Consider the following 23,939-nt stretch of genomic DNA (forward strand, 5'->3'; position numbering starts at 1 on the left):
GAGCCTCAAGACCTGGACTGCCTTTTAAGCTGCAGTTGGGAAAACAAACAGATAAAGCTTCAAGGTTTAATACAAAACATATACTGTATTGACTGGATATTTTGGTTACAGTGGATAATTATTATCACTACATGTTGATATAGTGTTCTTCAAGGGACAATTTACTACTAATATAGTCTCCTGTCAGATACTATATCCCCCTCAGGGATAATAGTTTTTGACAATATGCGTTAACTCCAGCCTGTGCAATAATCAAATACATTTAAAAACATACAAACAGAATTATGACTGTATTGTCGCACAGTGTGTAGGGGGAGCATGCAGTAGACCGGTCCCTGTGTCAAGGGCAATCGAGGAGTAAATTCTCCCATAATATAGCAGTTTGAAACAAAGTAAGCAAAAAGCGTTTCTTTACTAAAGTGTTGATTCCCCAGTGAGCCTTCAGTAAGTAATTAGACTGGCCCAGTGAATGTCAGCATCAGCTTGTTTATTCTCATTATTTTATCATTTTAAAAACCCTCTAGGTGATGAGACATGCAGTATAGAACATAATTACTGTTATTAGCATACTAATTGGACACAAAAATAGGCCAAGTACAAGGTAGCCAACTGAAAAATTTCACATTAATCAACTACTGTGGTGAATAAGTCTATTGTCGAACTGGCAGCTAATTGGCAATAATTTTGAGTAAAATATCTTACCTTCCTGTTTTTGAGTCACTCGCTGGCCTATCATTTTGTCATAGGGAATTTGTTCAGTTTTCAGCTCAGGAAACAGTTTGGTGAGTATTGCATTTTACTTACAGGGGGTTAGGACTGAAGTATGAAAATGTCTTTTCAGTTAAAATATGAAGATGCTCTGCGGTCAAGGGAATATCCACCAACAGAGCCTTATACTTAGGGTCTTAATGTTTAGGGTTACCAACTGTTTTATCCCCTCAAAATGAAAAACATCATTCAATTTGATTACAATTGTTTTCCATGCTCGTTCCATACCAGGAATAACGGCAAATCAAATACGAGACATTGATGGAGGTGTAGGTGTAGTTTTTCATCGCTGCGTCTCCTAGGAGCCAAGGGGATTTTTTCCCCATGGTTTAAAGCTACAAAATTGCCTAGGAAACGGGGGGTGTAGCTCAGTGGTAAAGCCCACGCTTTGCATGTATGAGGACCCGGGTTCAATCCCCGGCATCTCCAGGTGGTCTTTCTTTGCCCCACCCTTCCATCAAATCAAACTTACAAAGGCAGTGTGGTCCAGTGGTTAAAGTCCAGGGGTTGTAATCAGAAGGTCACCAGTTCAAATACCACCTCTGCCACTGACTGACTCACTGTGTGTGACACTGAACAAGTCACTTAACTTCCTTGTGCTTCATATGAGATGTTAAATAAATATTAAATCCTATTGTAAGTGACTGCATATAACACACAGTTCACAGTTTACCTCTGTAAAATGCTTTGTGATGGTGGTCCACTATGAAAGGTGCTATATATATATATATATATATATATATATATACCCAATTTGGCTATCATCCTGAATTAGAGATTTAAACAAGGTTAATCATGTGCTGAGACATGTGATCCCTTCAACATTATAAAGCTGTAGGAGCAGCACAATTGCAAACCGGGGAATGGGGAAAGTCAAAGATTTAACAACACTTGAAAGAGGTGTGATGGTTGTTGACATTGAGAAGATGTCACAGTAATGCTTGGAGAATAACTGGGGTTTTCAGGATGAATCTAGACATCTTCTCCCTGTCTGCCGTCCTGACCCAATGAAGCCTGAATCGTGCTTGTAACCCCGTCAGTGATTTTACTTCCCAGCTTAGCATCAGCTACCCTGTCAAATGTATATTGTGTAAGAACAGAAGCAGGGAAAAAAAGAATCCTGCCGAGGGTCTGTCCAGAGCAAAGAGACGCAGTTTGTCGGCAACTTCTCTCTGTGCTCCCATGTAAAAACTGAACAGATGCATTTAAAATGCTTCCAATTGGACATATTTCAGTCCAGGCTCTTCCAAAACCTTGTCACTCAGATTCCCACAAAGCTTTTGAAATCCCGGTGAAATAAGACCCTAATTGAAACCCTAGTCACTCTGTGTGGTATTACAGAATTAATGCAAGACTCATTACTCCGCTAAACCAATTTACTCAAAGCCACGAGAATTAAATGCCGCACACCGATCCTCAGTAAACATGGGGCCAGGATAAAAACTGGGTTTGTTTTTCTTTTTTTTTTTTTTTTTTTTTTTTTTTGTGGTGTCGAACAACGCAGCTCCCAGATTGGCAGGAGGTCCACTACTTTTGTGTTGTTTGGATTCCTTCCAGTGTCCCCTGCATGAAAGCAATCTGCTCATTTGCATATCAAAGACAAGGACTGAACTGGCCTTATTGGTCTCTGAGGGAAAGAGAAAAATATAAGACACTGTCAACAGAGGCTCCCAGAAAACAAAGAGATTTTTTTTTTCTCCTTTTATTTTTTTTTTTTTTAGTCTTTATTATTTTTGAACTCTGGAGCTCGGGCGCTGACCATGAATTTAATCTGTTGAAAAAAGAATGCCCTGCACACATTTTAGTTGGCTCAAGGCTTTCCCTGCTTATTTATATTTATTTTTTGGTTGTTGTTTGTTGTTGTTTTCTGAGGCAGGAAGAAAGAATATGGGACAGAGCTATAAGAGCAAGTGACAAGAGTGAACATTTGAGAATACAGTTGAAAATATCATCTCTTATACCTATTTAGTGTGATCTGTTATCAGCATTTGGCAGAAAAGGCAATAATACATCTTTTTATTTTCTTTAGCTTCCTGGGGAATGTAAATAAACTGGACTAACAACTTTTGCTTCCAAATAGGTGTTTCTAATAGCATTTGTGGTATTGCCGAATAGCATATTGCTACTGATCATTTGAATGTTTCTATTAAAGGGAAAGTCAAATCTGTATTTTGCATGAGAATGGTATCGTTATATCAGCTAAGTCATCAATATCAGACCATTGGCAAGCCCAGTATTTTGGTGGAGATGGGTCTTTGGTCTTTGAAAAAGTCTTGGGATTTTTAATAGTTGATATTGATACATTAGCTAAAGTAACAAACACTATGTTTGCCCCTCGAACACAGACACAGCATTGTCCCCTTAAAGGTGGGTAAAGAGAAAAGACAGCAAAGCAGACAAACAACCAGAAAGGAGAGGGAGACTTACCTCTTCATGGCAGTTTAAATTATTTCATTGAGGCTTCTATAATAACTGTGATACTACTCAGAAGAAAACCTTGGACCATTAATAGAGAACAGTATAGCCAGCAAATTGCACAGCACAGCCTTGACCCTCACAGAACTATTGCCACTGCCGAAACACCAAGCTGAATGTACTTTTCTTTTCTTGAAGGAGAGCGCTACAGTATATATTTAAGTGTCGTAATTAAATCTGTCCCCTCATTGTGCATTCCAGCATCTTATATTTCTGCTGGTGTTGAATAATCAGTGGTGTAGAAAAGGTTAATTAAAACCCTAAACAAACAGATGTGAAATTGAGTGTATTTAATCACCAGCTCAAACTCATTAGCCTAGCACTCCTGCTTTGAATGTCGTGCTTGCTTTCAAATCGAGAGTGTGGGGGTGTTTGTATCACACAGAATTTTGCCTGAATATATATATATATTATATATATATATATATATTATATATATATATAATATAGAGAGAGAGAGAGAGAGAGAGAGAGAGAGAGAGAGAGAGAGAGAGAGAGAGAGAGAGAGAAAGAATGTTTTTGTCATTATGTATTTTTCCAGTTTACCTGCTTTCTAGGTAATAATTAATTCTGCTGATCATGTGACTAAATGGATGTCATTGGTTAACACCTAAAACACCAATGTGTCTACGTGCTCCCAACTAAACTCAATACTTAATATTTGTTGGTTTTAGAACCTTGTCTGACATGACAGGGGCAGCTATGATGGTAGAGTGGCACCACATTGGTAGCATTTTATATCTTGACAAACCACATGGTGTCATATGAAACAAAGGACCAATACACACTCCACCACAGCGCCACCAGTACTGGTGTGTTTCTATTATTATTACTTGTTCCAAATCCATTAGCAGTGTCGTGGACTGTCATTGGTTTCTTCAGTGTAATAAACTGGTATTACAATGATATACCAATAGGAACCACAGTCTTGTTCCATTATTCAATGTCAATAGACCTTGAAAGTCACCACATTAATAAGGACACATTTTGGAAATTGCAGCACCTAAAACTTTTCCTGTGAACAATTTGGGGGAGTGAGGTGGCCTTGCTCTGGGGATGTGATAGATACGGTATATAAAGAGTGTAGATCTGTGTGCTTTGTGTGCTTTCATGCAATGCCATGCAGTACGTGTCTGTGTACCCTCATGTTAATCCCTTCTGAGGTTGGCCACTTACAACACTTCAGGATTTAAGACTAACAATCATTAGCAACCTCACAATTTGCTTTCTAGCAAAATTAGCAGCTGGGAACCATTTTCGTGTGTCTTCTCTTTCTAAAATAGTGTTTAGGATTGCTGAAGTAATTTGGCCTCTTAATTCTTTAATGTGTTTCAGATGAGTCGCTGTTTCTCTTCCTTTTTGGACTGTCAGTGCAAGCTGCTCCTGCCAACAGGCAAAGCCTCCTGAGATGCTAACAATAGATATATGCATGCTTCACTTCATCCTAATTTATTGTGGGAGCGCCTATATTTTATCTTTGGAAGCCAGCCCTGGGAGAATGATGGGCCGGTTCTGGGAGAGAATTAAATTGGTACTAATGCTGTCCAACAGCATGCTGTGCTGATTGTACCACAAATGTGCAATGCGTCAAAAAAGAGAAGGACCGTTAGTGTTGGACGTACCACTGGTGGATTAATACAATTAATCATAACCTACCTGGCAGGAGATACTCCCACTTTCCCTTTCATTAATACAAATGTGCCTTTTTTTCTTTCCTCTTCACTATTAATCTTATTTTGAATGTATTTGCTGGCATGCTTCTCTCTCTCTCTCTCTCTCTCTCTCTCTCTCTCTCTCTCTCTCTCTCTCTCTCTCTCTCTCTCTCTCTCTCTCTGTTCCCATGGTGCCCGTGTATGCTGGTGTCACAGGGGGTCAGACACAGCACCGCTGCATGCTGTGCTTTCTGTACGCTTGTTCAGTTGGTGTGTTGCCCATTTCCTCACCAGCAGGAGCTATAGGACACAGCCGGCATAACTCCAGGAATGATTTCTCTAAGACAGAGCCAGATTGAGATGTCACAAATCGTTTTGTTTTTGGGGAAAGGAGGTTGTCTTGCTTACGTTTAGTTTTGCAACTAGGCGTCACAGAGGCTCACAGAGGTAGACTAGGGAGTACAGGACAAGGAGTTTTACTGATATCACTGATATTTGTATTAAAATTAAATAAAACTAGAACTAGATGGATTAATGGATTAGTCACCATGAATTTTATTTCACAAGACTTAATTAAACATTACTTGATGGCCCTGGTGCCCTATTCTGAGCTCACATTTATATTATATTCCTAGCACATGTATGTTTGTAGTTACAGCTGAAGGATTTTCTGAAGAATCTACACTATTATTTTGTTTCTTGTGTTTGTTGTTAACATTGCATCCTTATTGTTGTTGCATCATTATTGTTGAATTTAATTTATGTGTAAAAACTCTGCACTACGTCGTTCTCAACAGAAAATAATTTGTGATCACATTGTAAAAGGAACGGGTTTGTGATGCAGACTGTTCTCACTGAGCAGTGAATTATGAGTTTTTGGCATCAGAACAGTCAATTATTATTTAATTTTGTATAGGAAGCCATAACCTTTTGTTCATAAAATGAATCTCTAAAAGATTAAACTATTACTGTACAATTTTTCATATATTATTCTCCAGAAATAATCACAAGACAATTTAACGTTGGATAAGCCCAAACACATTGCTAACTGATCTTCTCACTTTGTGTAAGACAAATAGTAGGAGAAGAAAACACAAAAACACAGTCTTCTATCAGCAACATTTTCTGTACGTTGTGCATTTGTAAATTGTTTCTTTTTAAATTATTTGATTATTAGTTCATAATTATACAAATTGTTCACCAGGATAAAAGTGTAGAGTTGTTCATCTAATTTTCTGTAGTTTAGTGTAGCAGCTGGCATGGTTTCAACATGCTGATCACACAATCCATTCATAATAGCCTATCATCAGGGAAATCTAATTGTGCACCCCCCTCCTTCCCCCTTGAAGAAGAAAGCAATTAAATACATAAGATGCAAACTGATTGTGGGAAAATACATAGACCAGGGAGACATGCAACACTAAAAACCACAACAGGAACACAAATTGAAGCCCCCACCCCACCAAACATGATGTCATTAAACACATACAAGCTAACAATCCTAACGTAATGGAAGTCTGAGCAGGTCTTGCTTCACCAAGCTAAAGTGTTGTGCTAGCGGCATTCTCATTATGGGATGCTAGGGCTCTAACCCTCCCTGAACCCAATGGGAACACCACATCCAGAACCTCAATGACTATAAACCTTCATTGTGTGCAGTATGGGTTGTACCTATATACACTATGTGAATGAGTGTATATAAAAAAAACAACCATGTCATTCCGCTTAGGGTGGCTAAACGATCCAAGCAATGAATAATGGGTGTAAATGACACCTCTTAAATTGTTAGACAAGCACATTAGGGACAGTTTACACCTGTCCATCATAAAACAAAATGACCTAAAATATAGCACCTTAAAAACCTGCACAAGATTGTTGAGGGTTTTCAAAGAAAATTGAAACAGGGGATTGTTGACATACAAGAATAAACCTTTACATCTGGTAAGCATAACAGAAAATCGTTTCTTTGAAAATAATATTTTTAAGAAAGAAAATACGAAATAAATAATTTTCATCAACCCCCTTGGTAACTTTGCACCTCAGTCATTTTGTTGTTTACCATGCATGGCTATTGCTGTTTATATTCCATGATTTATTGAGATTTACCTTGTTTTTCCTTGGGTTTTCCTTACAAAGATCACCAGTGCTTAAACACTCTTTAATGTTTTACTACTCTTTACTATGCTTTCCCATGGTGTTCTCCAATTTATAATAGCTACTTCCCTAAAAACAAAATATAATCCATGGTAGGTTTGTATTAAGTGGTTAGGTGTGATGATAACCTGGTATAAACAGTGTCTAATCAGTGATCTAAATGTAATGTCCTATGTAATGACGATTTCCTCCTGAATTCATACATCATAAATATCAATGTAGGATCAATTTCACACGAATAACCCAAACCCCAAAAAACGGTTGCATAACTTGAGCGGAACCTGATTTTTAAAGGGACTTCGAATGGAAATGTCTGTATCCTTCGACTTGAGTGCACCATTCTAAAATGCATTAATCATGAACAAGTGCTTTCTAAAGGGTGACTCAGTAACATTCAAAAGTAAGTATATAGAGCCTAACATTAAGTTAATGGTCTTCTTTAGTTCCTTGTTCAGAACAAAGCCACATAGTGCTGTATAGTGAGGCTTCCATTTCTCTCAGGGTTTAAAACTGAAGCTTCCATTACAATCAGATTTAACTGCACAGAAAAAGCAGAGGCACCAAGTATTTCAAGCTTTTGAAGGGGGCTTAGAGGGGCGGGGGGGTGCAGGACCCCCACTGCAGCCTCTCGGCTTGATTAGTGGAGCCCGCCACTCCTGTCACACCAAGAAGAAAGTGCACCAGCTCTAGCCTGCAGCGTTCTCATCTCTCCTCGTCTTTTCCCAAGGAACACACACACACACACGCATACACACACACACACACACACACACACACACACACACACACACACGCACGCGCGCACACTCACGCACCCACACTCGCACACGCGCACACGCACACACACACACACACACACACACACACACACACACACACACACACACACACACACACACACACACACACACACACACACACACACACACACACACACACACACACACACACACACACACACACACACACACACACACACGCACACACACACACACACACACACACACACACACACACACACACACACACACACACACACACACACACACACACACACACACACACACACACACACACGCACGCACGCACACACACACACACACACACGCACGCGCGCACACAAACACTATAGCATCATTAGCATTTCACAATATGGACTTGACTTAGAAAGACACAAGTTAATAAGCCTTCAACAAATTATAAGCTGTTTGGTCGATTTGCCTAGTGAACTGTTAATTGTAAAACTGGAAGACATTATGTTCAGCTTTCTACATTACATCTTTTCTGTTTTAACAGTGACACTTCATTGAGTGCAATTAACAAAGCCTAAGAGATTTATTAACATACTTCTTCATGGTCAATGATCCATTACACTTAAGACATAACATTGTAAAATGCACATTATCTCCTTTTGGCAATTAGAATAATGCTTCAGGAACGAGACAGACATATGCTTAACCAGATAAAGCAGCATTATTAGCTGACAAAACATACAATTTATTGGACATTTAATTTATCAGCTCTGAAGGCACTTAAATGGTTGTGATTTTAAAAGTCTTGAGAAATGTAACCTGTAAAAGTTGTATGGCTCTGTGCTTTTGCTAGCACCTTGTAAAATATGTCACACTGATAATGACAAAGAATATTGTGCCTGTCACTTCCCGCTCACCGGCACAAATGAAGCCTAGGAGTAAGAGTCAGCTCTCAGCTTTTAGTTCATTCTTCACCCTTGTCCACTGGCTGATCTGGAGCTGAATCAGCAGTGTGGATAGCAATAAGGCAGCTTTGGTCAGAAGATTTTTTAATTTTTTACTGCCCAACATATATTCTCCTTTTCCAGGAGTGGGCTTACTGGCAGCTTTGACCTTAAGTGGATGAGAATCTGCTTGTATGTTACACAGCACCCTATAATATATATATTTGTAAGTAAGAATAATTATGCAGTATAGCTAATTTTAATACAAACTGATACAAACTATCATGTAAATACCTCCTATATACTGTATAATGTAGGGTAATATAAAAACAATATAATAAATTCCTGTGTATAATAAATATATAATTAGAACCAAAAGCTTGGTCCCCTTGACCAGAGAGATTGTTGCTGTCATCTAGTGTGAACTGAGGGAATATTATAAGTTACTACACTGTGTGTAGGGTATCATCTTGTGCAGTTTGGATCAGAGAACAACCTAGTGATGCACTTTTGGCTAACATCAACTCAGAAACTTCTATTAATACATATACACACATATATATACACACACACACACACACACATATATATAAACACACACATAAATACAGACTTGGTTTAAAGGGTGTATCAGATCTTTTCTAATTGTGTTTTAGAGTTCTTTTTAAAAATATATCATGGATTAATACACACAAGTTGCTGTCAATTTCACCCCGTGACCATTAATTGGATTTTGGTCAAAACTGGGCTATGACAAGAATGAGAGTTATTACTAATGTGATAAATATAGTTCTTAAATGACTCAGTGTAATGTCAGAACAGCAGGGCTTTGGTAAGAGTATATCTGTTAATTAGATTAATGAATTGCATTTGACATCAAATGGGATTGGCTTTTTATATATTATTTACAGGGATTGTAAGCAATAGTTACAATAAAAGCAATTTATTTTTCTATTACTGTAATATGGAACAGCGAGGGAAGGCAAAAATCAGTCCACAATTGAAAATGAAGGGTTAACAATGTCTCGTCTCCTGAGCAAAATCTATTAACCAGCTCTTAAGGCACAAACATGGCACACAGTTATTAACAGCAAAGGGGAGAGAGACTTTTCAGTACCAATAGATCTTCATGATATGTTAACATTTAAATAATAATTGAAGTGTAATGTGTACTTTTAATTAACCCTTGCAAGATGTGATTAACCATGTTAAATTATAAAATAATAAAATAAATAACACAGCAAACCTTCTGGGACGAGTTCTTAATGTATTTTGTCTAAGTTTCTATCGACAAGCTTTCCTGCTCTGGGCTGTAGTCAGAAAGCAGTAGCGTGTAGATGGGTGTATTTTTTTTTTTTTTTATTTGAGTAAAGTGTATTTTTAATAATGCTCTAAGATGACATCTCTATACCTGTTGGATAATACGAAGGAGATTCCTCTTCTCTCTTCTCAGTCTGCTTATTCTTATAGAAACTCATAACGCAGGAACGATTGCATTGACCCTCTGCGTATGAGCATTGCACCCTAGACACATCAGTTTTGTAGAGAAAGGTCAGGGGGCTTAGAAGTACACAATTCAATGCAGAGCGGCATAGTGCTTTTCCGTCAATAGGTGGCAGTACAGCTAGGTGGCAGTGCATGCTAATAGTGGCAGTACAGCTAGGTGGCAGTGCATGCTAATAGTGGCAGTACAGCTAGGTGGCAGAGCATGCTAATAGTGGCAGTACAGCTAGGTGGCAGAGCATGCTAATAGTGGCAGAGCATGCTAATAGTGGCAGTACAGCTAGGTGGCAGTGCATGCTAATAGTGGCAGTACAGCTAGATGGCAGAGCATGCTAATAGTGGCAGTACAGCTAGGTGGCAGAGCATGCTAATAGTGGCAGTACAGCTAGGTGGCAGTGCATGCTAATAGTGGCAGTACAGCTAGGTGGCAGAGCATGCTAATAGTGGCAGTACAGCTAGGTGGCAGAGCATGCTAATAGTGTCAGTACAGCTAGGTGGCAGAGCATGCTAATAGTGGCAGTACAGCTAGGTGGCAGAGCATGCTAATAGTGGCAGTACAGCTAGGTGACAGTGCATGCTAATAGTGGCAGTACAGCTAGGTGGCAGAGCATGCTAATAGTGGCAGTACAGCTAGGTGGCAGAGCATGCTAATAGTGGCAGTACAGCTAGGTGGTAGAGCATTTGCAGCAGACGAATATAAAGGACAGAGATCTGTTTCCATTACTACAACTGCAAATAGATCCACTTGAGGAAACTCAATAAAAGGGGTCGATATCGAGTACAAAGTCTTGTTGTTTGGAATCTCGGTTTGATGACAGTAAGCGTAGAGGAACGACTGTACTTGCCACCGTTCCCAGGAGCACACAGAGGCAGTCATGGATTTGAACCATGGGTTTTCTGGCTCCTCGGGTCATTCTTCTACAGTAGGTTACATTGATCTGTGACCTTGGCGATGTTTCCGGAAGCTTATGTTACTTAAGATCATTAAACGAAATTAAAATTCGATAACCGACTAAAGAGTCCCACTGGCATTATCGTTTTCCAGATTTAAAAAAGTAGGAATAATCTATCGTGCTTTCCACGTTCCATGTATAAATCCTTTGCATTGACTCTTCCTCTCTGCTTCTCTCAATTGCCCACTTGGGTCAAAGTTCAATGTTAATACCTGTGACTGGAAGCTGTGGTCAGCACTGCTCATTGATGTACCTTGCTTTCTCTTGGAGACTGTTTGGAACCCAATCAAGCTGTTAACCTGCTCTTCATCACACGACATATGGCAGGTGCTTTGAATTGTTCACCACAAGAGTCATCCAGATTACCTGGATTAACATCTGCTCCAGACAGCTGCAATTAAAAATCAAAGCATTTATGCAGCATAACCATGGTTTATGACATGGTTTATTTAGATTTCCAGAAAGCTTTTGACAAAGTCCCGCACAAAAGATTAATTCTCAAACTGAACGCAGTTGGGATTCAAGGAAACACATGTACATGGATTAGGGAGTGGTTAACATGTAGAAAACAAAAAGTACTGATTAGAGGAAAAACCTCAGAATGGAGTGTGGTAACCAGTGGTGTACCACAGGGATCAGTATTAGGTCCTCTGCTATTCCTAGTCTACATTAATGATTTAGATTCTGGTATAGTAAGCAAACTTGTTAAATTTGCAGATGACACAAAAGTAGGAGGAGTGGCAAACACTGTTGCAGCAGCAAAGGTAATTCAAAATGATCTAGACAAGATTCAGAACTGGGCAGACACATGGGAAATGACATTTAATAGAGAAAAGTGTATGGTACTGCACACAGGAAATAAAAATGTACATTATAAATATCATATGGGAGATACTGAAATTGGAGAAGGAATCTATGAAAAAGACCTAGGAGTTTTTGTTGACTCAGAAATGTGTTCATCTAGACAATGTGGGGAAGCTATAAAAAAGGCTAACAAGATGCTCGGATACATTGTGAAAAGTGTTGAATTTAAATCAAGGGAAGTAATGTTAAAACTGTACAATGCACTAGTAAGATCTCATCTTGAATATTGTGTGCAGTTCTGGTCACCTCTCTATAAAAAAGATATTGCTGCTCTAGAAAGAGTGCAAAGAAGAGCGACCAGAATTATTCCGGGCTTAAAAGGCATGTCATATGCAGACAGGCTAAAAGAATTGAATCTGTTCAGTCTTGAACAAAGAAGACTACGTGGCGACCTAATTCAAGCATTCAAAATTCTAAAAGGTATTGACAGTGTCGACCCAAGGGACTTTTTCAGCCTGAAAAAAAAAAAAAGGACCAGGGGTCACAAATGGAGATTAGACAAAGGGGCATTCAGAACAGAAAATAGGAGGCACTTTTTTACACAGAGAATTGTGAGGGTCTGGAATCAACTCCCCAGTAATGTTGTTGAAGCTGACACCCTGGGATCCTTCAAGAAGCTGCTTGATGAGATTTTGGGATCAATAAGCTACTAACAACCAAACGAGCAAGATGGGCTGAATGGCCTCCTCTTGTTTGTAAACTTTCTTATGTTCTTATGTTCTTATATCTGTGCGCTGTTTTCGATCAATGAAGGAAAAAACTGCATGCCTGATAAAGATGGAAACAAGAGTTAGCTGTCTGTTTAATTTTAAAGCGCCAGTGCCAGAATGAATATAACAGTGCTCATTAGATTCATTAATAGTCAGACATCTGATTAAGAACAATAGCCCAGTTTTGTTAAATGTGCTAGGCTGTGACTGTTCTAGTTTCTTGGATTGAGAACAAATATTGTGCAGTGGTCCTGATACAGTTGCACGCTGGTACTGATGTGCTACAGTCGAACAGCAAGGGTTACTGGTTTGTACCGTGATAACATAGAATATCAAAATATAAAACCACAGTGATACAATTCTGCCAATGTAGATTAGCTGCCCTTATAGTGCCCTAGCCCCATTAGTGCAGAACCATTGCATTAGTAGTGAAGAACATTTGGCAAAGGTAATCCTTGAATGAAACAGTACTGCAGGACAGGTAGTGCAAAACTGAAACAAGATCCTGCTTACTACCACTACAGTGATCCATTATTGTACAGGAAGCCCAGTTTGTCATCCCTGCTGGAAATAACCCATACAACTAGAATTACATCATTATTAGCTTGTGCCTGTATCACCTCATGTGCATTGGTTGCCAGTTTGACTCTAAGAAATGCTTCAGGGGTCATTTATAATGATTTCAACTTTCATTATTGCAAAGCACCTGTGACCTGTGTAGAATTATGCCATCAATTTCAGTGTCTGGCGATGATCAAGTGTATGCTGAAGGTGAAATAAAGAATCTGACTGTGGACCAAATATACAGAATGCCAAACTTCGTAGTTTTGATTTAGAGGGGGCCTGATTTGTGTGAGTGTTCTGCTTTCTGTTACAGAGAGAGGTTTAATAAACTGTAAAATAAAGCACAAAATTAGTATTCTTATCCATTTAATAAAAAATAAATATGTATTATATATATATAGTATATATAGATATAGAGAGCGATAGAGATTAATAATATTTTATTATAATTATTTATTGCTTAAAAAATACTACAAAGCTACAAGACCATAAGACATTTTATGATGGGAATAAGCTATTCAGCCCATCAGCATTCATAGTTCCATGAGAAACTAAGTGAATCGTTATTTGTCATAGCTTAGGGAAATGATCACAAGAGTAAAGATTCAACTCACTAATTTGTGTTAATATTAAATAATGGTAGCTAATCCCTAACGAAAACTGGACACCAAAAGGAGAATCTGGAACAGACTACCAATATACATTTCAGTAACATTAAACAAGGCTTGCGTTAAACTAGGCAGACACTTCTCATTATGATCTTCTCCAGCTTCATATTGAACGGTAAGGCGGTAGCACCCTAGACACAAGCTGAATGCCCAATGCAAGGCAGATAAGAAGGGCTTGGGAGCCTGAAACACACTGGCTAATTAGATCATATGTATATCATGCGCTTGTTTATAGATCTCAGGTGATATGGTGCTCCCATTCTTTCAACTACAAGATGTGCTATTGTGGACCCCGAAGGCTCATTTGTTTTAGTTAGTCGGAGGGGTCAACTGCTTTAAACACACACATTACAAGACTACCGGTGGATTGTATTACATTATTTAAATAAATACAGGGCAATTTGTCAATGTCATGTTAGGCACAGCTCTGCCCCCACAGCAAAACAGCAGGAAATGGTAATCTTGATTTCATTAACCTCTGCTAGAGAGAGGTGAACTGTATCCTCTGTTTAGGTAAAGATAGTGTTGCTGAAACGCTTTCGTCTGCACCAGGGTATTTATATTGACTTCCAGGTACCTGGGAAAAGTAAATAGTATGAAAAGTATATTTCCAAATCCATACTTTTCTTTCCTGTTGTTATATATTTTACCCAAACAACTTTAAAATGCCCAAAAGGTCATTATACAGGGTAATAATAATTTAAGTTATTTAATATATATATATATACTGGTAGATTAATTCGATTAATATTATTAGAGCTTTAATTCATCAGCCAAATGTTGATTTACTTTACTACTTTACTTTACTAGATTTACTTGTCTTCTGCTCCAGTAAAATGTCCCTTACACTGAAGCACTGAAAATGTAAAGTACAACTATATAGTACAGTAATACAATTTCAGCAAATTACTAATCACAAACCCTTTTAAATACTCCTACACAACATATATTGAAGGAAAGGGAAAGTGGGCCCACGTGGTAAAAAGCACCACCATGTTGGCCTTTGTTCTCCAGGTTATTGTAGTTCTCCTGAGCTGTTGTGGGAAGATATTGCAGTGAGGGAAAATAATTAGAGTATAAAATGGGTATTGCATTGAATTGACAAGCTGTTTAAAAAAAAAAAAAAAATGTTAGGTAATTTCTTTAGTGGGTGGTTCACAAAATAAAGAAATGATTTTCATTCTGTGATGGGTTTTCATAAACACCCCGGCTCTTTATTCCACCCGGGGTTTGTACAGCTTTGCAGGCATTGGACGGAGTTAGCTGTCAGAACTGAAAGCGCAAACCATTTTTTGTTTTTTCTTGTTTACATTCTCGTGAGAACTTTTTAAATGAATCCTTTTGGGGAAACTGGTTCTGTCTTACTAAGGAGAATGAAAGGATATGGGATAGTATTGAGTAACAATGAAGACAGGTGATGACATGCCCTGGAACAGTTTGAATGGAAGCACTTAGAGTATTTGTTCCTATTTAATAAACAGTATGCCCTGGGTTCAGCTTTACTATTCCACCTATGAATAAAGGAAATAGGAGCCATCTGGCATAGTGATTCAACAAGCTCAGATCTCACATTCTGACGCCATGGTTTAAAAACCCATCAAAAAAAAAAAAAAGTGATTAATGTGCTTTAATACAATGTTCTGGGTATTAAAAACACTTATTTATCCAACCCCAAGGAATGCTTCAAGTCAGTATGCATTGCACAGACCAGTCTGGTTTTAGATTGCTATACTGTACATGTATTCATAAATAGTCTCAGCAGGTATCAAAGAAGAAAAACTATGCCTATAAATAATTAATGCTCGATTGATCTCCTTTTCCAAAACCACAGGGTAATTCAAGTCAACTATGCCTTGTTGAAAAAGTTTGTTTTCCACTTTCAGGAGCAAAGTTGGCTACATACAGCTAGTATTCCAGCAGCCTAGTATAGACATGTCTGTGAGTAATGACATTTCACTAATTGACCCAGTCCTGTAGTATATAAATGATATACATATGCAGTATATATATGCATATATATATATATATATATATATATATATATATATATATATATATATATATATATATCCTATTATATATTTTTGTTTATAATATATATAAATATATATATATATATATATTATATATATATAAATAAAACAAAAAAATTATAATAGGAATTCAAGCACAGATGAACATTTCACAAGCAGCCAACAGAAATAAAACTCTATCCTTTGTGTGCACAACCTCTTGCACTTCGACACGTCCTCCTCAGAGAAACTTATCTTTGATTAAACCAAACTTAAACCATATTCCCTTTCATGGGAGTGAAATGTGCTGGACATGTGTTCCGCAAAATAAAAGCATGTGCATTAAAGCTCTTTAGAGGAAGATGCTTTTTTTACATTTTTATAGGAGCGAGCATCCTCCCGGGACCCTCCATTACCCAAGCCAGTTAGTACAGGAAAAGGGCGAGCTGGTGCTGGATGTGAGGTTTTCTTGGCAGGCTGTGGAATCAGGGATATTTAATATATACACAGAGAAGCTCCTGTTGAGAACCCTGCTTGCAAACCTGGGCCAGGATGCTTGCTTAGCGGATAAAAGTGAAACCCGAGAAATTAGCAGGAACTTTGAAACTGGCCACCTGTAATTTTGCCCAGAAATAGCATTTAAAAAGTTGAGTTTTAACAAGCCCACTTTCAAGGCGTTTGTTTCTGTTTCATGTCCAGGATTCACCTTTTCACCCACACACGGGGGTTCAAAAGGGAGCCTTTATGAATCCTCTTTTTCTCCCTGATTTCAAAGAATCGTTTGTGAGGTTCCTGCCGCATCCACAGCCATCCCTGCATCTGAGCAACTTTTTTTTTTGTATTTCTAGAAAATAAATCTGTCTCCCTCTTTAGCTGCTAACATTGGAAGACATTTTGTTATTTTTGTCAAATGTGGGGCCATAGGCATGACGGCGTTATTAGGAGGGGAACGGGAGGGCCTAATGTCGAAGAGCGGCCTGGTTAAACACAGTTGACGTCAAAAGGTGGAAGTTTAGTATTTACTCTGTGGGATACAGTATTTTATTTGTGACTGACAGTGTTGTTCAGTGTCTCCATGCCTTTCATCTATCTGTTTATTGAGAAGTCAGGCAACACTACCATCAGCATCCTACAGTAGAGCACACATCACGGGACTACTTTTTATCATTTATTTTTAAAGACTGGTTTATATAATGAATTATCCTGGGGGGAGGGGAAAATCCCAGTGCTGGCTAATTCCCCAATTAAGAAAATTGACAAGGTGTTCGTCAAGCTCTATGGGAGATTACAACTCTGCATATTTTATAAATAAATGAATACATATATATTACTTGTCATGACGCACGTGCATCAGCATATGAAATTAACTGAATAAGCAAAAGCAAAACAATAGGCAAGTGTATGTTAATAAACTATAACAAAGTAACAGACAAACTAAAGTTAATAAAACTAAAGCAAAACAACATGGTCAAAAAGCTTAAATCGCTATGTACTATGAAATTAGCTGTCGGGTGTGTTTCGGGCTATCACAATGGCAGAGGAAAAAGTAATTAGAGTTACGTAGGGTTAACTTAATGTTAATAAACGAACTGTCAAACTAAATTAACACAGCACCCCTACACATGTTACAAAATTCAGCAGCAATGTACGAGACATGCACATTATTTAACAGAATGGTGAAGCAACTCACCAGAATGGGAAACACCAAATTGCTCTGTGACTTGTGTCTGATTCAGGTTTTTTCAAGAGCTCAAACAATTTCCAACTTTGTGTAGCAAGAGAAACAGCGATGCACTTTGCCATTTGTTTACAAGCCATTTTGTAGCAACGAGGTGGACTCGTGGAAATCAGAATACAAAACAATTAAATGATATGACGGTGGTTCTGGAAAGATTTAATAAACCAATCAGTGTCCCTCAAGACACTCTCGCGATGACAAGTCGCCTTTTTACATAACAGTACTGTATCAGTTGTGAATCACTATCTGTGCCAAGAAGTGTTATTTTAAGCAAAGTTCCTGTTCCTTTAGCCAGAGCATTTACAAAGGGAAAAATCTGTTTCACCACAAGGGTGTTCCCTTAGCCAAAGCGTTCTCTTAGGATATGTTCCTATATGCGGAGACTACTGTACTAGTAGAATTTTAACTTAAGGGAGATGCTTTTTCTGCTGGCAGTATAATTTGTACTGGTAATAAGAAGGACACAGTTGTTTGCAGAAGTTAAAACAGTCATAGGCCCTTATATAATTAAAATGTGTGGGTAGTGATACTGATAACAGAGAATGGAGTCAAATGTCTGCCCTTGAGGTCAATGTCATTCAAGAATTTGAACATCACAAGGTACAACAACGTGGGTGCTGAAACCTTAATTTGGTTCCAGACTTTCATACATAGTTTCAAGCTTGTGCTTACAGGACTGACAGTTCCCTTAAAAGGCAAATGTCCCCTTGAGAAAGATAGTGGGAAATCATTACATCCACACCTACCGTCTCCATTCACTGGAGATCTTTGTTTCCCTAATGGTCTTAATGAAATAAGAAGTCGTCCCTGGGGGCCGCTTACGGCTGTTGTAAACCCAGGCCTGGGCTTTTTTATGGCTGACCTGTGATATGTAATTGGAGTCTAGTTTTACATTATTATTTTTTCCCTCCCTGGCAGAAAGGGCATTCCGAATGTAAAATGGCCCAGGCTAGTTACACATGCATGGGAGGTAAGGAGGCAGAAGATAATTGTGTATTCAGTTTAAATGGAGCTGGCTCTCCTGCTGAGATTTCAATAAATGACAGCTTTGCTTTCATTGCCCCGAACCCCCCAACCTCCCTGTGATGTTTCACCTTGGCCGTGATTAGATGCCTGCCGCAGCCTTCCTGTGACGTTGCTAAGCAATCCTAGCTCAGACCTCGCCTCCCTGTTTGATTTCTTCCCATCAAAAAGGGGACATCATTAACTGGGCTCTCTGTTTTCCAAAGACCTGAATCACCACCAACTCAGTGCAGCAAGGTACAAACTAAATAGGGGCCGCAGGCAGCCAAGGTTTATTGATATTAAACAGCAGGGTGTAGGCCAATCTCAATACCCTTATAGGAGCTGCCTGATCCAGTCCTCATAACCTAAAGCCAGCAAGACCTCAAGATTGTCAGGTCTTGTGTTTATTGACAGGCAGTGTGGTCTAGTGGGTAGAGCAGGGGGGCTGCGAGACTGTGGTCTAGCGGGTAGAGGTTCTCTTTAAAGATAAGATCTGGGAGCTATTGCTAGTATACAGAACTGTGGAACAGGAGGCCGTGGCTAGAGCCAACACAATGTACCCTAGGGGTGAGATCTGGGCAGGCTATGAGACAGCTTCCCCCAGCACACAGTCCCTTTTAACCACTTGGCTGTCTGCCATGTGTCAGGGCTCACTTATAGTAAAGGATAACTTTCAGGACATAAAATCTGTGTGTTGTGCTAAAATTATAATAGCTTGGTATCTATCACCGACAATATATATCTTGCCTATAGGTTTGTTTAACATAAATTTTATCCTTAACATTTGTATTTTTGTAAAATTTGCTTTGCTTTTTTTTTCATAAATGGGTATCAATGTTTCAAAGGTACTATGATGTTGCTATGGTATCTAAACCCTACAACATGGCACATGGTATATGTGTTTGATATATTTCAAAAAGGCATGTAAGAGCAAATGTAGTAACAGTAAAAGTAATAATGTTTTAAAGATAATATTGCATTTGTGTGGTCACTTTGGACCACATTTACTGAGTGTTACTGTCAATACAAACCCACACACAGACAAATAGATACTATAGTGCTGTGGCTGCACCACTGATGTTTGCAGGCAGCAGGCTGCCCAGTTGTGCCTACGTCATTTTCCCTGCTCTCCAGCTTGCTCTGACTCCCATCAGGCAGTGCGTGGGGTCAGGTTCACAAAGATGCTGTCACCCGATTGCAGCAAACACCGCCATGTGTTGTGTGTTTGATGAATTGAAAGGATGCTGCCAACTTAATTACACTGTAACCCCTCAATAAAAGGAGGGCAGGACTGATTAACTAGTGAATAATTGGGGACTGACTGATGGCTTTCTCCCTCACCGCTAAAGGCTGTATAAATAATTATTTTGCCTTTCGGCCTAATTTTTTGGTCACTGTAGCTGCCTTACATGTCCTCAGCTGTAATTTATGGATTCAGCCTGGGGTCTTTAAGAACGGCAAGGAAAAAAAGGCGAGGAAATGAAAAAGGCATGCCCCCCCCCCCCCCCTATGTGGACGTTCTTCGGGGTTCCGTCGGCCGAAGTGGGGTTGTCGACTTTGACAAATGTTTGTAATAGTCGGAAGAGAATGATCTCTCCGCTGGCTTCAGCTTAATAAATGAATCAGGCTAGTGCAGTTGTACGTTAAAGGAGTGCTTGGCACCCTGTCAGGCATTTTTCCACCCTCTGTCTCTCTCAAAGTTGTTGAAGGCATGTTTCAATGGGATGGGTATTCTATTTCCCATTACTAGGTCGTGGTGAATATCTCCTTCAGCCACAATTTTTCAAATTTTAGAAATTTGTAAAACTGTTCATGTGAACTTAAATATTCCATTTAACTCTTCCATGTTCCCCATGGTCGATTTGCAGGCATTTTTTCCCCATGCTTTTCCTATGGTTGTACTATGCATTTACCATTCTTTACCATGTATCTTCAGGCTAGACAATGCTTACCTAAGTTTTACCATGCTTTCTCTATGCTTTATTACACTATGCTTTCACTATGGTAAAGGGAAGGGACATGCAATATGAAAACAAATGTAATATTGAAACAGCTACAACAGTAGAAACTAGGGCCCAGTATACCATAATTATAATCAGGGGGCTGCAGGTTCCAGATGTGTACCACATATTGTTAATAATGTTTATAACTTGCTCAATTACTAGTTAATAGCACATTTGCTTTCAACATTTCAAGGAGACAGCATGGATCCTTAATTCATGTTTATATTGAGGACTGCTGCTTCCCTAGCATTCTGGTTGTGTCAGCACTCCTTCTTCATTTTTTCAAAATGGCCGCTCTAGTGCACTGGGGTTTGAGATCTTTCCTCTAAATCAACGCAGGAAAAAAAACAACATAACAACCACACCATGAATCGCTATTGCTGTGTTACCTGTTTGAGACAATGTGGGCAATAATCCTTACACTATCAGTGCACTATAGCGGACATTTTGAAAAGAGCTTTGAAACAGACTTTAAAGTTTATAAGTGTAAAAAGAACTTTAGCAATTTAACAATGAAAAGAAAAATTACAGGTCTGTTATTTAAACAGTTATATCAACATGAGGGAAAGTGTAATGCTATATTTTTAAAAACAACACTACTTACTCTTTAAGTGTATTGCGCTTGCCCTGTTAGGATGTAGGCTGTCCTTAATGGGCACAAAGTAAATTAACTTAGCAACCCTACAACAATTTTGTCAACAAAGACGACCCATACAAAAGGCTTTAGACATTGATACCCCACTGTGACAGAGACAGAATGATTCTTGGTGATAAATCTCCCTCCTGACCTGTGAGGGTGCTGTGTAAAGGGAACATAGTACCCTGGAATGGATGGCCAAACAATTCATTCCCAGGGTTAGGTGGAATTCGGCCATCTAGAAAGGGGACGGAGCTACGGTACACTAAGTCATCGACCCGGAAGGGAAACGATGTGGCAGCCGCGGATTGGAGGAGCGATTGCAATCGTTAACCAAGGGGTCATGATTTATGGTACGTGAGGGGATGTTGTGAGGTGATCTGTTCCTTTTTATGGTTAACACTGAACCGGAAGGAGAATCATATTGTTATCGTGAGTGTTTTGTTTGTTTTGTCATGTCTAAAATCTACTTGTTTGTTCTTATTAGATGGCTAACACAATCCGGAGCTGTCGCTACAGGCCAGCACTAAACCCGGACAACACTGCACTTTTCCACGATTAATTGTATTTTCACCATGAGCGCTACAGCACTCACTTTGGACTTGTGACCTTGTTTGTGTTTATTCTGTGTGTGCCACACCAACCTACCGGTAGTATTATTGTACTATATGTATGCTACTAGTGCTACTAGATCAGTCCTTAGCCACAAGCTGGACAGTTAACAGTTTTTCACTCTGAAATGTCCTTCGATCTAACTGCCTGTTTCACATTGTAGGAAATATATATCTTTTTTACACTATACTATACCTATACAGCAGATACCTATCTAATAAATGAAGTATATCCTCATTGTTAAAAGAGATATAATGTACCTCAGTCCCAATGTTGCAAATACAGATGTTTGTCTGTTCATTTGCTGTACTGTATATAGCCCAAAACAAACACTATATTTGCTTTTTAACCCTGACTTGTTTATTTATTTGATCTGTATCACTGGACTTATGCAATTCTTTAACCTTGGGTCCACGGGCTGTCAATCCTTCTCTTTAAATAAAAAAGTAAAATAAAATAATGAAATAAAAGGATGTGAGATGCACCTTGTCAGAGCTGTGCTGGTTCTGCCCCCCACAGAGGGAACTAAAGCTTTCTAAATGAGAACCTGGGGCTGTAGGAAAAAAAAAATAAAACCCTAAACTACTTCAGCTTTGTCCCTCGACTCTAGAACAGCAGAAATATTAGAAGAAAGAGAGAGGAGAGAGAGAGCGAGAGAGAGAGAGAGAGAGAGAGAGAGAGAGAGAGAGAGAGAGAGAGAGAGAATGCCAGTGGGCCCAGTGGTCGGGAAAGCTTGAGAGAGAGAGAAAGAGAGAGAGAGAGAGAGAGAGAGAGAGAGAGAGAGAGAGAGAGAGAGAGAGAGAGAAGAGAGTGGAGAGGGAGAGAAAGAGAGAGAGGGCGGAGGATGACTACACCGCCGGGTCAACAGTCCTTCCTTCGAAGAGCTTCAGAATGCTCGTGGGCCCAGTTGTCTTCTCTCTTGAGAGCAGAGAGACGAGGAGTCTGAGGGAGAGGGAGAGAGAGAGAGAGAGAGAGAGAGAGAGAGAGAGAGAGAGAGAGAGGGAGGGGAGTGGAGGCAAGCGAGATTGATATTTGCCCTCACTTCTTATCTGCACTTGATTTATAAGTCAGAGCGAGTACGCAGGCGAAGGAGGGAAGGCACAGACCTTGATGCCTCCCTGTGGAGAATACGCACCATTTGGATTGAAGGCATGAAAGGGGGGTTGAAATTAATGGTAAGCTGTTCATCTGTCAGCACTGCCAGTCTGACGGCTTGGTGTTGAAAAGATGCCTGGATGACATGCCCTCCAGTCAAGGGCATAGACAGACGCCCGCTGTTCGCTGGGGGGGGGGGGGGGGGGGGGGGGGGGGGGGGAGGGGGGGGAGGGGGGGGAGGGGGGGGGGGGGGGGCTTGGTTCTGTTTTCCCAGGAATTTAAATTTATATTTTAGGTTTCCGAGGACAATATAATTCCAAAGCTTGGCTGTTTTTTAAGCCTTCACATTCCCCTTATCCACATACAGGCTCCCTCTTTATTCTGTTATCGCCAATACAAGGAAATGGAGTTTCCATTAGTAATCAGAGTATGGGGTTACTGCACATACGCATAAAAATGACGTGTATGAATAATAATAATAATAATAATAATAATAATAATAATAATAATAATAATATTATTATTATTATTTTAAGAAATGTGGATATCTTTACACTATATATGAAAATACGGAGCGTTATTATATTAAGATTCATTCAAGAAAATAAAGAACATTTATGAAATAAAGAAAACAGTTTATAAACCTTGTTTAATTTTTTTTTTGTTCATTTTGTTATATTTATATGTTGCTTTATAATTTCAAAGGTAGATATTTTACACAATAATTCTTTGCTAAATTGAAATCTTCGTTAATTCACATATAGTACTTTACATACATATGCCAAGTGTTAATAAAACTAACGTAAAATACATTTGGGCACTGAAGATTG

General features: G+C 39.1%; 1 non-coding gene across 1 annotated transcript; it reads left to right on the forward strand.

Annotated features, from left to right (window-relative positions):
* The first annotated feature begins 1,125 nt into the window (after positions 1 to 1,125).
* On the forward strand, positions 1,126 to 1,197 carry trnaa-ugc. Its single transcript has one exon. It is a non-coding gene; the product is annotated as a tRNA-Ala (tRNA).
* Positions 1,198 to 23,939: the final 22,742 nt, after the last annotated feature.

This window comes from Polyodon spathula, chromosome 20 (genome assembly GCF_017654505.1).
Source record: "Polyodon spathula isolate WHYD16114869_AA chromosome 20, ASM1765450v1, whole genome shotgun sequence".
NCBI lineage: Eukaryota > Metazoa > Chordata > Actinopteri > Acipenseriformes > Polyodontidae > Polyodon > Polyodon spathula.